The 15,409-nt window shown below is 40.4% G+C and overlaps 1 protein-coding gene across 5 annotated transcripts in view; it reads left to right on the top strand.

Annotated features, from left to right (window-relative positions):
* The window catches only part of Ds (dachsous cadherin-related 1), a 270,526-nt gene that overhangs the window by 182,891 nt on the left and 72,226 nt on the right, over positions 1-15,409 (top strand). Inside the window, exon 1 of one of the 5 annotated variants that reach the window (XM_083053565.1) lies at positions 11,897-12,742. The exons of the other annotated variants lie outside the window; for them this stretch is intronic. The gene's annotated coding sequence lies outside the window, so the exon portion shown is untranslated. Of the gene's footprint in view, positions 1-11,896; positions 12,743-15,409 lie in introns of those variants that run through there. 5 annotated transcript variants of the gene reach the window in all.

Below are 15,409 nucleotides of genomic sequence, written 5' to 3'. Positions count from 1 at the left end.
TTGTTTATGTTGAGCGCGCTCGTCTGCCTCCTTGGCAGATTTGTTAGCCGAGTGTATATGAATGTGCACTCGCGAGATTAGTAGATGCTAGATATAGACACGCTACGGGTTTGAATTGGTCAATCTCACGGCGGCCTCTGAGGTCTCTCCTCTTTACGTTTTGCCCACGGCGAACGTTAACCCGTCTCTCACTCTCTCACTCTCTCACGTTTCGCGATTGCTGATGTACTCTTTATCCCGACGTTTCGCGCTAAAGTTCATCATCTCGCGTTGCGTTGCGATATCTGCCGCGTAATACTTTATCCGGGCGTCGTTAAGCGATTCTTTGTCAATTATCCGTTGTGAAATCATACCGGAGTATCCGACACCGCCAGGCGGCGATGAAAAATGGAAAATGAAATGTTGAGTTTTATAATATTACCGAGCCACACTCACAATCAATCTCGTGCTTTATTACGCAATAATTGGACACACTTCTTTAATCGGTACAAGTCTGTGCTGCGCGCTCTAAAGGTCTCCGGACTTTTTTTTTCAAGATTCTCTAGTAATTGACTGCGCGAAAAGGGAACACGGAATACGTTTCCTCTCTCTGTCTCTCGGCATCCCTCGGCGAAATTCCTAGAGAGCTTGATTTTACGGCTGTTCGTCCATGTGAAATTAGCCCCTTAAATTGACTGATTTTATTGCGCACGGCCGGGGGCGCGATAAAGTCGGCGGAGGAACGGTAGATGCGAGTTTTGAAATTCGCGAGAGATTTCAACGCGAACGGATGCCGGCGGGTTAAATTATGTAAACGGCGTTCGTTCGCCAGGACGGCTTTTCCCACTTTAGTATCGTCTTTCGCGTGTTTTCCTCGTTCGGGGAGGACGCGCGTAGCTTACGCCTTATTCCTGACTGGACGATCAAAGTAGATACACAGAAGAATCAGCAACTGCAGCACGTTTTGCGATGAACATGAGCAAGCTCTTTCTCTTGTTCTGGCATTTATTTCGTTGCCGACAATTTTCTCCCCCTATTTCTTCTTCGACAAATTTTCATGCGCTTACGTGACTTATTGACTCAAGGGGAGAGAGAGCAGTACGAATTGAGTCGCTTCTGTTCGTATATACGACACGTACATATGTCCATTCGGAGTAACTAATTATGCAGATAATGACGCAGCGCAGAAAAAGGGAAGCACTTAGATACGAAAGGCGGCGCTCCCTTCTGCCTACCTTTCGCGCTGTTTCGACCTTTTTTTCGATACTTCGCCACGGTTGCTGATTTGAATCCCGCCGCCCCTCTTTGCCTCTTGTACACTCTAATGCCCGTGATAACGTCGGTGGGGTACGGTTATTACATATTTTCGAGATACGCGCGTACGTGAGAGGGAAGGCGTGAAATGGGATTGATCGCGGCACCGAGCGCATTCTAAAGTGCATCGGTAAGTGGCCAAGTTCGATCACCTTGTCTTCAAATCTTATTCACATACACACACACACACACACATACGCATATTCGCACACATATCGTACATCGGGATAGAGTGCACACGGTAGTAACGCGTAATTAAGCTAATTAGTAACCTACCTTTATTAAAAATATCAATTTACCGAAAGTCGCGCGGGACACGCATACATACGTACACATATACGCGGGTGATCGTTTCTCGCGGTACGCGATCGTTTCGTAACATCGTTATTAAGCCGAGAGTTAATTAAACGTCCGCGGTACATCACTGTCTAGTAAGTATTTCCCTGCAATTTAGCGGCTCGCCAAGAATCACCACCCCGTGGTTTACCTTCGCGTTATCCATTATACTAAAATCTCATCGTGCGTCAAGTTCCGGTGGAAGGTTTGAAGGTTTTCGGCAGGATCATCTCTCTCTTTCTCTCGTAATGGCAAAAGAACCATCCGGTCTTCTCTCTTTTTCTCTCTCTCTCTCTCTCTCTCTCTCTCTCTTGAGCAAGGGTGTACCCCATAACGCGCAGGTAGTCGACCACGGCATCGTATATGTATACATGTATACCTACATATATATATACACGCGTGCGCGTGTACGCACGCACGTAAGAATCTATATTATACACATATATTATAAATCAGTGTGAGTGCGTATACACATTATACGAGTGCGGCAGTTTCTCATTAGCGCGACCGCTTTTTCTGCCAACGAATTATGAATCGTTTTTATTGCTTTCAAAATTGCTAATCAACCGCTCGGCCATCGGGAGCAGTCCTGGACTCGTTATGCCGCGGTGCCCCAACCCCCCTTCTTTTCTTTTGCCGCTCTTTTCCTCCGCCAATACACGCACACGCACATACGTACATATATACAATATATTTATTTATTTATTTCTATGTTCGAGGTGCGTCGATCGCATCCTTTTAAAATGGACACATTTTTGATTTATTAATCCTTGTTTGATTTAATATTCCATTCGAATTACTTCGATTTAAACGACTGCCTGATCGCGCTGATGAGATAAATCCCGTCCTTTGTTATGCCTTCACACGTCATTATCTTCTCATGTATATTAGTATGATAATCGGATAAGATCTATGCGCTCTCGCCGCACCCTCGGCATCTTATGAAACGCGGTTTTCCTTACTCTTTCGATTTATACGGAGGGATCTCGCGGTTCCGCGAGCGATCGCCGCCGCGATATCCGTGGAAGGCCTCGTCGATCTCTCTCCCGCGTTGCTGAAATGTCAGCCATAAATTTTCGCGGCTGTATGCGCGGCACACGACATTTCCACGTTGTTTCGTCTATTAACATAAAGCGATGTGCCGACGTCGTCGTTGCCATCGTCATATTTTGCCACACGTTGCATACGACGTTTACGCGAAAGTTTACAAGAAAGGGGATTGAGTCCGCTACAAAAGTACCTTGGTTCTTTTCATGTACAACAACGGCATTAATAGAGATAGCAATTACGAAACGTTCAATTTATCGTCATTTCCCAGCCGTGATTCTGGTGGCTCGCGAGATCGCCGCCGTTAGCGGGCGCGAATTGAAAAATTTCTAATTACGTCTCCGCGCGCTGTGATACACCGTTATGAATTTATACCGCCGTCATTATACCGTCGTTGTGCTCGCGCCAACGGTGCCTTAACGTGGCAAAACCCGCGTCGCGGTTTTATATGTACCGAGGCGCTTCTTGCCCCGATAAAATCCACATTAGCAGAGGTTCCGCAACACAAATCGGACGTTATTTGCTTGCGTCGAGCATAAAGACGCGCGAAACAGTACTTGACTCGAAATTAATAACCGCGGATGTTACACATGCGTAATACTTTCATCTCTAGGGTATGTATAGTGTTGCGTTAAAGATGAGTTAAATTGAAGCGTTACGCAGTTTTCGCTTGTTGCGTCCGACTTCTTAGCGAGATTACGATTCGAGTGTACATGTAGCAGTATGATTTTTTTAATGTTCAATATAATTATATATGTATAGAGAGGAATTATTAAGAATCTACATAACGGATTACTTCAATACTTCGAGTTTAACAAGTTATGTTACCGAATGTCGTTATCTGAAAAACTTGAAGGGTGGTAATAAGAAGGTTTAATATATAAATATAACAATCTATCGATCGCGTTATTGAGTTTTAACGGGGATCATCGGGCGGAATCATCATGTTCGACCGATCGGATTCGGCTGACCGAGGAAGCGTATTCGCAAAGCGTTTTTTACCGCCATAAGCTTGCCCGGCGGACCATTACGCCAGGCGGGGATCGGAGGTGTACGCCTTTTTTGTATCCAAATAATTTGCAATCTACCGCGTGGCACAGAACATTATTACGAAACATTGTAATTAGCCCGCGCAACTCCCCGGGCTTTTTTCGACGTCGTATCTCCGAGACGATGCATCCCCGTCGATGCACGCGGGTGTGCCCGAGCCTTCACGTGGATCCGGATAACTTGGCGACTCTTCGCGAAGGAGAGAGAGAGGATAGTTGCCGGCGGAGGTTCGGACGTGAGGTGATTGATCGGTTCCAATATAATGAGTGCCGATAATGACCGACACGGGACAAGGCCCGGCGCGAACGGAAAGCGATGGGTCCGTTCGATAGGAGCTCACGAAGAGAGAGAAAGAGAGGCTGCACGGTCCTGATTCTCTCATACCCGTTGCACGCACACACGTATATCGCTGATGCACCGCGGATTTACGCACACGTGTACACACGCGTTGGTTAGAAAGACTTCTCTATATTACGAGAACAGCTTCGGAGAGAGAGTCGATATCTTCTTTCTTTCTTACGAGAGCAGCGCGTGTCGCCGCGGATCGGAATCGCTCGAGGCTTCTCTCCTCGGCTTTTTCAGGCCGTGAAGTGTTGCTCCGAGAGAGTAAATTAATATATTATCCGGTAGTTATCCGAAAGAGGAATCTCTTCTCTCTGAACGATGATGGATCCATTTCTGACGGAGATATCTACGGTCGCGCATGGTGGACGTTCGTATCTGTTGGTTGAAATGTATATACGTAGTTGCGATTACGATAATAGAATGAGACATACGGGTTTTCGAATGTACGCCGTATATTATACACTCAGTTTTATGCATCTTCTTTCTCTTCCTGCCGCACAGGTCACGCGGGCGTGTCGCCGCGAAATCGGGCTCCGCTTTCTTTTGTCGGCGATCAGCTGCTTGCTACTCAAGAGAGATGACATGTCAATTTGCTCTTCATTCCTTTCGTCGCGCACCTCTTTACACTCCCATCGCTTTCGGTGAATCTCCTCTTTCGGCGCGGATGTATGTATGCGCTTAAGACGAGGAAGAGAGAGAAAGATGGAGAAAGAAAAAAAAAAAGAAAATCAACCGAGAGAGGAAACGCGGGAGAGAGCGAAAGAGAGGAAGCCGCGGTGAGTGCAAACGGGACGGATCTATCTTACTGGTTGTTATCTAGTGACGCGTCGGGGATTACGTTTGTACGATTCGCCGGCGTGGATGATGTTGTCGCCCATGGTGTCGGCGTTATCTCGACACGGGAGGGCACTTACCTGCCGATAACCGTCCTCTCCTCTCGCTTCCTTCCTTCTGCACGCGTATGTACATACACATGCATATGCTCGCCGTCATTCTTTCCTCCCCTTCTTTTCCCTCTTTTTTATTTATTTCATCCGTCTGTATATTTTCGCGTCTTCATTCGGACTCTCATACGCGAATTTCGCTCGGATCCCGACTTCCCGACTTCGTTCTCGCGCCCATCCTCTCTCGACTCTTGCCTTTACTCTAATTTGTACGGTGACATCCACGTACATCCGTAATTAACTTTGCGACGTTCTCCAATCTTATTCCGGAGTGTCTTGAAACGCATCGTTATTAATCCGTATACATATATATTTCAATGTTGCACGTGCGGTATATTTCATTTATTTTCAGTTATTTAGTCTTCTCGCAAATACTTTTTCTGAAAGAAAATTCTTTATCGATACGCATGTAAAAATTAAAAGAGTCAACCGATAATTTCGAAGCATCCTCCGTGCATTTATCAATTACCAATTTCGTTATTAAATGCACTCTCTTCGTGACACTTAATGTATTCATGCGCAGAAAGGCTCCCTGCTCTTCATTTTCATCCGATCCCCCTCGTGCGCGACGTAATTTTGCCCCGTCTGCGAGAAGCATCGCTTTTCTGAATTCAGCGCGACTGCCACAAGTCCGAGCAGATATCTCCGAGCAAAGTTTGAGAGAGGACGAGAACGAAATTGACGAAGGGGAGCGGAGAGACGGGGGAAATAAAGATAGAGGGTCCCTAGCCGCGCACTAACACTCCCGGCAGGTAATGAGACGAGGAGAGTTTATCCCGCTCCCCCCCTCTCGCTGCAGCGCGGTGGATGCTGTTTATGCAAATGCAACCACGAATCACGTCCGGTGGCAATCGCTCCGGGAATTATGCCGAGATCGGCATGGAATGATTATTCCGTGGCGCTAAACTCATCTCACTTCGTGGCCCGGCAATTCGGGACTCGCCGACAGTCGCTGCGTATCGGCGCGCACTACCCTATTTAATTCAAATAGGCCGTGATACGCGCACGCAAGTCCCTACACGTGAGTTTCTTACTGTATTAAAACACGGATACTCGCGCGATCGTGATACACGCGCGTAAATTGAAACTTTTTGGTAACATTCTTTCTTTTTTTTTTTCAAGTATCCGAGATGCGCGTTTTTCTTTCTCTATTTTAAGTTTTTTAAAATTTATTTTAAAAAAACCGAGAAAGATCGCGACAACTAACACCGTATAATTGAAATTGTTTGTAGGAGTTATAAAAAAGAGAGAACCTCCCGGCCGTGTCTTCTTCGCGCGGTCATCGCAATCCTATCTGCGCATTTACCTTATATTATCCCCAATTAAGACCCCGTTCGACGTTCGCCCGGTGCTATTACCAATTAAGGTTTCGGTTGCTACCTTCGAAGGGACGAAATATGTACGTAGATCGCAGCCGCGGATGGGTAGGAACGACAAAGGGGCAGGCAGGCAGGCTTGATGGGGACTTTTCCGTGCGAGATGGTAGAGTAGAGAAACGAAGCCGATCGCGCAACGTGGTCGTGGCCTATTAGGGACTATCGGGAGTCCGGAGATCCGAGGCATAAACATGCTCGACACCTCGCTGCCTCGTGGTAATGCGTTCGTAACTCTTGGCAATATCTCGTTGCCCTTTTCTCTCCTTCTCTTTCTATTCTCTGTCTTTCTCCGTTTTTCTCAGTAAGATAATTATTATGCATGATATCAAAAGCCTGCCAGTAAAATATTCTGCACTATGATTCGCGATCACACATTGAATACAAAAAGAGTCACATCTTACATCTTTGACAAATATATATATATATATATATATATATGTGTGTGTGTGTGTGTGTGCATATGACATTATAGTTTACAATTATATTCAATCGATTTTTTATCTCATCCTTTTATATATTTCTTCGTTGATATAAATCTTTTCTTCAAATAACATATTTCAAGTATTCCCACGTTTTTTTTCAACTAATCATGCTACAAACACGCCTCTTAGATGATTAAGTACCGTCCGCGAAAATGATTAACATCGCTTAGTCGGTTATTACTCGCTACACGACGACAGTATCTTTTTTTTCTTCCTTTTAGCAAATGTCCGCGAATGATTAAATCTACACTTTTGCGGCAGTTACGAGAATGAAGTTGGCGGCCACAAAGGTGTCGCGGACACGCTTAGATTTATAGCACCTTTGAATTCCAACCGCGCATTCAAATGTAATTATACTGACAATGAGAGCCGAGCGGTGTAACACGTGTCGCGCGACGCGTTCATAAATTGACAGGATGGTCGCGGGTCCTCTGTTCCGAACTTGTTCCGCGTTTTATTTCTTTCACGAGAAGAACGTATCTTCCGAAGAAGCGAGAGTTCAACCTCGACGTTTATTTTACGTATTATGAAAATTCCGCACATCGGACACTGAAATCGCCTCGGGAAACGCGCCAACGTCTCTTCTACGAGTTCTTTTAATAAACTTCCATCTTACTCCATAGCTTCGCATACGTTTACATAGGCCAATTTTAATCAATACTGCGCCAATAAAACGAAAGCCGCGAGAGAGCCGTGTCCGGTCTCTTTTCATGCATTGCGTGTTTTATTCACGCGGGGACCAAGAGTTGCGACCGACACTATCAATGATTTTATATCAAATGACATTCCAATCGTCATAACTTTGATTCAATCTTGCGGCTCTTCTAATCAAACCTAGATGATTTCAGTTTCCTCTTTCCAGCATTCCGACACACCTCGTTACCTTTAATAATTTTCATCTTTAATACTTTAATCTTTCAGCGAAATTAGAGTGTCATTAAAAAATAGATATATGTATATATTACTGAGATCTCTCTTGCGTATCCAATTTTGCTAATTTGTTATTTAAATAACATTAATGAGTATGCTTCTAGAGAAAAAATGTACTAAACTTTTTTTTATAATATCGAGTTTAAAATCCAGTTTATTCAGATATGCTAATTCGATCGTTGAATTGAAATAGATGCAATCGAATCGCAATCTTTATTATTTCAAATAGGCACTGCAGTCTGAGCGTAGGTCGGCAGACGATGTGCGTCTACAGTCGTCGGGCAATTATTTCGAATACGTCTGGGCGTATAGATCGGCAGACGATGCGCATCTCCGGTCATCGAGTAATAAAACGAAGCCGCGAACGCGCGCTAATGCGTCCGATCTGAATTTATGGTTTCGCTCCGGCCGCCCTGTATCGGGGTCCGCTCTCCTCCGGCGCGAGAGAGCGATTAGATTCATGCGTTTCACACGTTTCCAATTAACACATTGCATCCACAAGGGTCATCGACACTCGGCGATCGGAGACGCCAGGAGTGCGACACAGCAGCTCTCTCTCTCTTTCTCTTTTTTCAGCTGTTATCTTTTTTCTTGTCTCCTTCCGTCCCTCGACTTTTATACCTTTTAACTCGCGATTCCAGAAATAAAATGATTGCGCGAACGGAAATGCATCTCGATGACATTTTCACGCTCGATACATTTTAACTTAAGATAAATCGACCCTGAACTCGTGAAATATTATCACTATCATTAAAATTGTAATAGAAATAACATGTAAAAAGAACAAAGTGTAAAGAATATTATAATAATTATTTGTCGTTGCTAATTGCGACAGCTGGTTAATTGTCGTTGATGCATTTTTATCGAGTGCATACGCGTATAATGAAGAGGTTCCAAAGATATTTAAATAAACACGATAAAAAAAAAAAAAAATATATATATATATATATATTTAAGTATGTGAATTGGATTGGCATTTAAAACAATTTCTACAATGAATCCGAATCATTCTTCATGCTACATGACGTCGCGGTTATTCTCATTACATATAGTTACCGCATAATAAAACAGATTAGCTAAACGCTGACTAAGCGCGCAAAAAAAGCGATATATCATGCATAATGCACGGGAGGCTTATACACAGCAGATGATAGCGTAGCCGAGACTTTTACAGGCATAGTTGTTCGTAATAGATGCATCGTAAGCTCGTAAGAAACCGGCCGCGCTCTTAGCTGCAATCGATGAAGACTATTAACTCTCGCGTCAAAAAAGGCGATTAACACGAGAAGAAGAATGTCTGTCGAACCTAAAAAGGGCACTTAAAATATACTTTGGATCTCTGCCGTGCGCTTTTATCCGCGCGGAAAACATTGAAAAAAATGAACAATTAAGATGCGAGTGAGAATTTAAGCCGATAGGAAAGAAGCGATGAGACAACTCAAACGGACTTTCGCGTAATTAAATGCAAAATTAACGGAGCTGAATCAGTGATTGGACATAATGGCGAGCCTCCAAGAGAGATCGCGCCCGTTCCCCTTTTCTTTCCTCCTGCCGTTGTAATTTGATTGCGATTTATGAGTAATTAATTCGCGATCTCTCAGCCCGTTATATCGCCGTTTCATTTTCACCTCCCTGTTCGTCGTTTCGCTGTCTTTTGCTTTCTCTCTTTCTTATTCCCGACTTCCATTCCTTTTCACTTTACGAGATACGATCGTTGCATCTGAGAATAATTCTCGACAGGATGCGAAGATAACAGCTGTACTAACAAGTTATCGCAATTATCATGTACAATGTTCACGTACACAACCGAGGGGGTTAAGTACTCGTAATTTTAATATTTTTTAATTACAGAGTCGCGGATATATATATACGTATACAGATTCCGATCGTTGTGTTTTTTTAACTTTCTCCGTGCTACTTAACACTGTTGCGTGTATCGGCGCCTACAGCCTGTCATCGGACTTTATGATCCGAGACTGCAAAAAACGATAAAATCGCGTTATCCTACAATGCTATTTTGTGCCAATAATTTTATATAGATAATGTTAAGTATTTAAACAAAAAATATATTTTAATTTTGATAAATATACTAATATAAAAATACACCTTTCGAGGGGTGTCTCACTGTTGTAATACATGTACATTTTTTTCTGGAATTACTTCGGATTACTTCGCATTGATTTACAAGGATAAAACAATAATAACCCAGACAAGATTAAAACGTTTTAAAAAGTGAAAATGTAAAAATCTAATCTAATTTTATTTCTATGTGTTGAAGTTTATATAAAAGAAATTTTTATTACAAATGTTTTTTTAAGTTGATTTTTAAAAATTTCTGAATTTTAGATAGAGTGCACTCATATCGTTCGCTGTTTCAACGCGCTGTATAATCGCGATTTTTAAGAAAATTAGACTTTTCTACATTTCGTGAATAATTCAAAAGAAAAAAAATGCTCACGAGGATGATTTATCAATCTGGAACAACTTGTTTTATGGTCCGATTTTTCTGTATTTATTTTATTTCCGATATTCGCACACACTTCACGTTACTCTTGCAAATGCGAGACGCTTATCTTAGTACATATATATACTCGCTACCGCGGTAGCGTTGTGAATTATATTGTTGCGCCGCGCCGTACATACATATAGCATCGACAAATGAATATGCTATAAATTGTTAAATAATTTTACATTTTCTCATAAACAATGTTATTACGAATAATCTGTTTTCTGTTTGGCTCGATTATTTCTTTGTCGGCTAACTTATGCATTATTATAGTAACAATCGATTCTTAAGCAGAATTTTCGAGCAAAATTTGAATAATAAACAACACTTTAGATTTTAGATATAATAATAAATGCGATATAATTCATACATATATAAATCTATATGTAAACTCGCCTCTAAATGTACAAGCACTGAGAGACTCTAATGACTCGAATATCTTTACCGAAAATTACTTGATTTTTGTCACTTGAAATTTCGGTCTAATATACAATGAAATTACGAAATAATCTCACAATTTATTCAGAAGACTACTATTGCGAATAATTGCGTTAATTTGGTTCGATTATCTCTTTGTCGGCATACCTGAATGGATTATTATCGGAGCTCGAAGTTTCTGCGTCTTTACGCCATGGCGGTCCCGCGCGAAAAAGGAACATGAAGTTGCTGCAGAAGCGCGCATAGCATGTTCGACCAATCAGAATAAAGACCCCAAAACTTCCTGCATTCTGATTGGTTAAACAAATGAAGTATTTGTAGCGTTAAGTGGAATCGATTCTTATATGCGATTTTTAAAACTTTAATGAAAACGGCATTTAATTATAATAAATAAATGGACTATAAATTTATTTAAAAAATCAACTTTAAATGTATTAGCACGAAAGATAAGATAAAATAAAAGGCTCTAATGAGTAAGACAAAATAAAGTGATACGCTTTTAATGAAAAATATATAAAGACGAAGCGCTGAAGGGGAGGGAAATAAACGGATGGAAATAAACTCTACTAAATGGAAAGAAAAAAAAAGCATTTATATATATATATGATTTACTGGGCCGTATATATATATATATATATATATATATATATATATATATATATATATATATATAAGTTTCACGACGACGCACATCTTCCCTCCCCCTCCACTGTGCCGAGCTCACCGAAAGTCACGTACACAAAGACATAGGGTACGTTCCGTTTCACGCTGTGCGCGCATTTACCTATAGTACACGTTACGTTTACTATAGAAAATGCGCGCATATGTGTGAAACGGAACGCACCTATAATAGACATGCCCGCGCATGACGACGCGGCTCCTCTGCCCCCCCCCCCTCTCCCACGCTGGACAAAACATTCGCATTTTTCCTTCGAGTGTAACTTCTCGAGGCGACTCGAGTACACGCATTATAATCGCGAATGTCGAATAAAGTGTGTATGTGTGTGTGCTCGTGGTATTGTCAAGATTTTATCATTATTCTTCGTGATAATATTCTCTCGATTTGCGCGGATAGTTACGCCGGCAGTTTCGAAAGTTTCGGCGCGCATGCGCGGTGGCGTTGGTGTAGTCTCGTCGAGTCTCCTGCCGGTGGTCGTTTCAGAGGTCCATAGATTCGGCGTATTTTCGCGATTTTTTCCCGGTTCGAGGTAACCCGCGGTCGCGAATTAGTGTCGAAAGTGCTGTATTAACGCCGTGCCGCGTTAATAAGTATCGGGTACGCGTTATCTCGCGCAATCGTGGCGACTCAGAGCACCGGCAAAGTGGTGGAGCGAGCTCAGTGATTCTCAGCGGCCGGCATAACTGCGCGGCAATGTTCAGATTGCGATGACGTAGTCACGCGAAAATGATCCTTCTTGACTTATTTGCGGGGACCGTTAGACAAAGGCTCGCGGCCAGTCCCTCTTCGTGGGTGAATTATGGACACGATCGAGTGCCAGGAGGATCGAATTCATGTTCGGCGAGGGTCTCCGGTGCCGAGTCGACATCGGACGAGTATCCTGGAGCGGTAATTAGCACGCAAGACTGCATCTTGAGACAATAGGGAATGCACCGAGCGAGATTCAAAATGGACGCAAGTATTACCGGAGCAGCAAGTACACGTATGACGTCGTGACGTCACGAGCAACACGCCGCGAACGGGACTCCACGAAACGGGAGTCTTGAGAAAAAATTTTCTCTTTTTCCATGTTATCTCGTTCCGTCTCGAAAATAAAATCACGTATCTCGTCGTATCTCGTCGTATCTCGTCGTCAGTGCGGGAGTGTCGAAATCATATGAGGCGTTTGTATGAGTGTATGAGTGATCTATATAAAAGCATATTAATTTGTGATAGTGCAAAATGTGCCCTCGTCAATTGGATATATTTGGATAAAATATGCGGCGGAATATGGATTACTGAAGTGCAGCGAAATCTGAGCGGCGAAAATTTTATCGGTGAGCGTTAGTAATGTTATATATTGTCTTCAATTCTAATATTATATAATGCTCGATATGTAATGATTCACATATAATGTTATATATTTAGTAAGTAAATTATAGCCATACATTTTTTATCAAGTTAAAAAAAACATTTTTACATAATAAATGACCTAATAAAACAATAATAATTTTATTAATAAAAATATAATTTTAATTTAGCAATGTGATTAAAAGTAAATTATTTTTTGCTTATAGTTAAATGTATTTTTACTATATTATTTTCAATATATTTTTAAATTCTTAAAATTTATGTAGAAAAACTATATATATTTTTTCTTAAGTTTATTATTATTATTATTGACTCTGTAAGCGTTCAGAGAAAGTTAAATTATAAAAATAATAAATATATAACAGTTATTAGAATCTTTACTATACATCTAGTTTTATCTCGCGTTATTATCTCCAATTCTAATATATATAATGCTCGAGATGTAATGAGAAAGAAAGAGAGAGAGAGAAAGAGATTCACAATGTTATATATTTAGTTCACAAATTATAGCCATCAATTTTTTATCAAATTAAAATAAAAATTTATATAATAGAAGATTTAATAAAAAATAATAATTTTAATATAGGTATATGATAAAATAAATAAATAATTAAATTTTGAAATAATTATTAAATATTGGAAAATAATTAAAAATAATTAAACACAGAGAATTTTCTCTTAGAATTTACCATGAAAATCATGGTAACCGTGGGACAATATGATATGGAAAGAATTTTCTGAGACTTTTTCTGATTAATATTTATCACAATAAAAAGTAATAATATCTATTACAATAAAATTTAAAATATGTTTGATTAATTTTACTATGTAAATATAATGTAAATGTAAAATATGTTTGATTAATTTTACATAGTATTTTATATTTACAAAAAAAATTATATTTACATTACATTTACATAGTAAAATTAATCAAACTATTTATCAACAAAATATTTTATATTTTATTGTGATAGATATTATTATTTTTTATTGTGATAAATCGAAGGGTGTCTTACTGTCGCAATGCATGTATATATTTTTTCTGGAATTACGCATTACTTCGTATTGATTTACAAGCTTAAAACAATAATAACTCAGACAAGATTAAAATGTCTTAAAAAGTAAAAATGTTGTAAAAATCTAATCTAATTTTATTTGTATTTTGTGTATGTTGAAGTTTATATAAAAGAAATTTTTATTAAAAAAGTTTTTCAAGTTGATTTTTAAAATAAATTAAACTACTAATATTTAAATATTGTATTTCATAAAAAAAAAAAATTAACATAACACGCATTCCGTTGCATTACTTGGAATTATACGGCACATGGAATTACTTAGAATTCGTAATACATATGTACAAATTTTTGATGAGTGAGACACCCCTCGACATCTTTCGATGATATGCTCGAGAATGACGCGTGATCTAAAATATTCAATGCTAATTTTTCGATTTTATCTGTCGAAGAGATTGGTAAAGCAGATACATTTCTAAGTGATCGTGTGTGATTTATATACACAATAGACGCGGAGAGAGAACGCACGAGGAAGAGGAGAATATACCGCGAAATATGCAAAAATGCTAAAGAGAAGAAAATTCTCTCGATGATCATTTATCTCGCGGCTTCTCACTCCGCGTGGAATCGGATATTCTTCGCCTACGAAAAAAAAAAAAACGGCAGACGAAAGGAAAGAGATAGACGAACGCACATTGGAATCTCAATCTTAATCTCGCGCGTTATCCGAACGTTCCCCCTAAACGCTTCCACCAAAGCCAGGTATCGCTAAGGCCGGCTAAGGCGTTGACCGGTTCGTCTCACACTCTCATTCCTCTCGCTCGCTCTCGCCCGACCTCGTAAGAATTTCTCTTTATCTCGCTCGCGCTCCTTGCTCGTTATTGATGCCTCTATTTGTATATCAGTGACGTCGGGCGAAATGACTAATGTCGCTATTAGCGCCGACCGAAAACTTTACGTCTCAATGCATATCGAACCTCGTTACGCCGACCTCGTCCACCTCCGTGACCGATACTGCTGTGACACATTCCAGTATATCGACCGAGATTTTTTATTCGGTGGAAACTGTATATATACACCGGGGCTCACAAGAGCATTCCGAGGCCCGAGATTTTTAATGGTCCCTGTAACCTATCTAGAACATCGCCGGTCGGCTTCCTTTCGATTCACTCTGATTATATACATACATCACTAAAATAACGTTGTCGTGCGTTAAGGAATTCTATCTTGTTTCTCGAAATGTCATATTTCAGTTTCAATAAGGGAAATAATTACTCAAGCAATAAAAAAGACTTGTGAAAGGATATTTAACAATTAAGGTACTTTTTTAAATAATTTTACACGTTTTATAACTAACTTGATATTGTTAGAGATTTTGATCATGTTTGGTGTGACTTTTAAAAATGAAGTGTCTTGTATAGATTAGCTCTACAGAGATAGTTTTTCTTTTAATCACTAGACCTTCATTTTTTGTTTGTCGTACCCTTCGTGGTGATTTTGAAGTAATCCTTCGTGACATTAATCTAATGTACTTTGATAGGTCGCGATATCTAAGACAGTGATGTATCTCATTAAAGAAGTAAAAGAAAAATTGTTCTTACTCTTATGAATCTCATCAAT

This window comes from Prenolepis imparis, unplaced genomic scaffold (assembly GCF_030444845.1).
Source record: "Prenolepis imparis isolate NDT839.2.m4 unplaced genomic scaffold, iyPreImpa1.0 SCAF_13, whole genome shotgun sequence".
NCBI classification, from domain to species: domain Eukaryota; kingdom Metazoa; phylum Arthropoda; class Insecta; order Hymenoptera; family Formicidae; genus Prenolepis; species Prenolepis imparis.
Note: the sequence above shows the minus strand (reverse complement) of the source record. Positions and strands in the feature narration are given on the sequence as shown.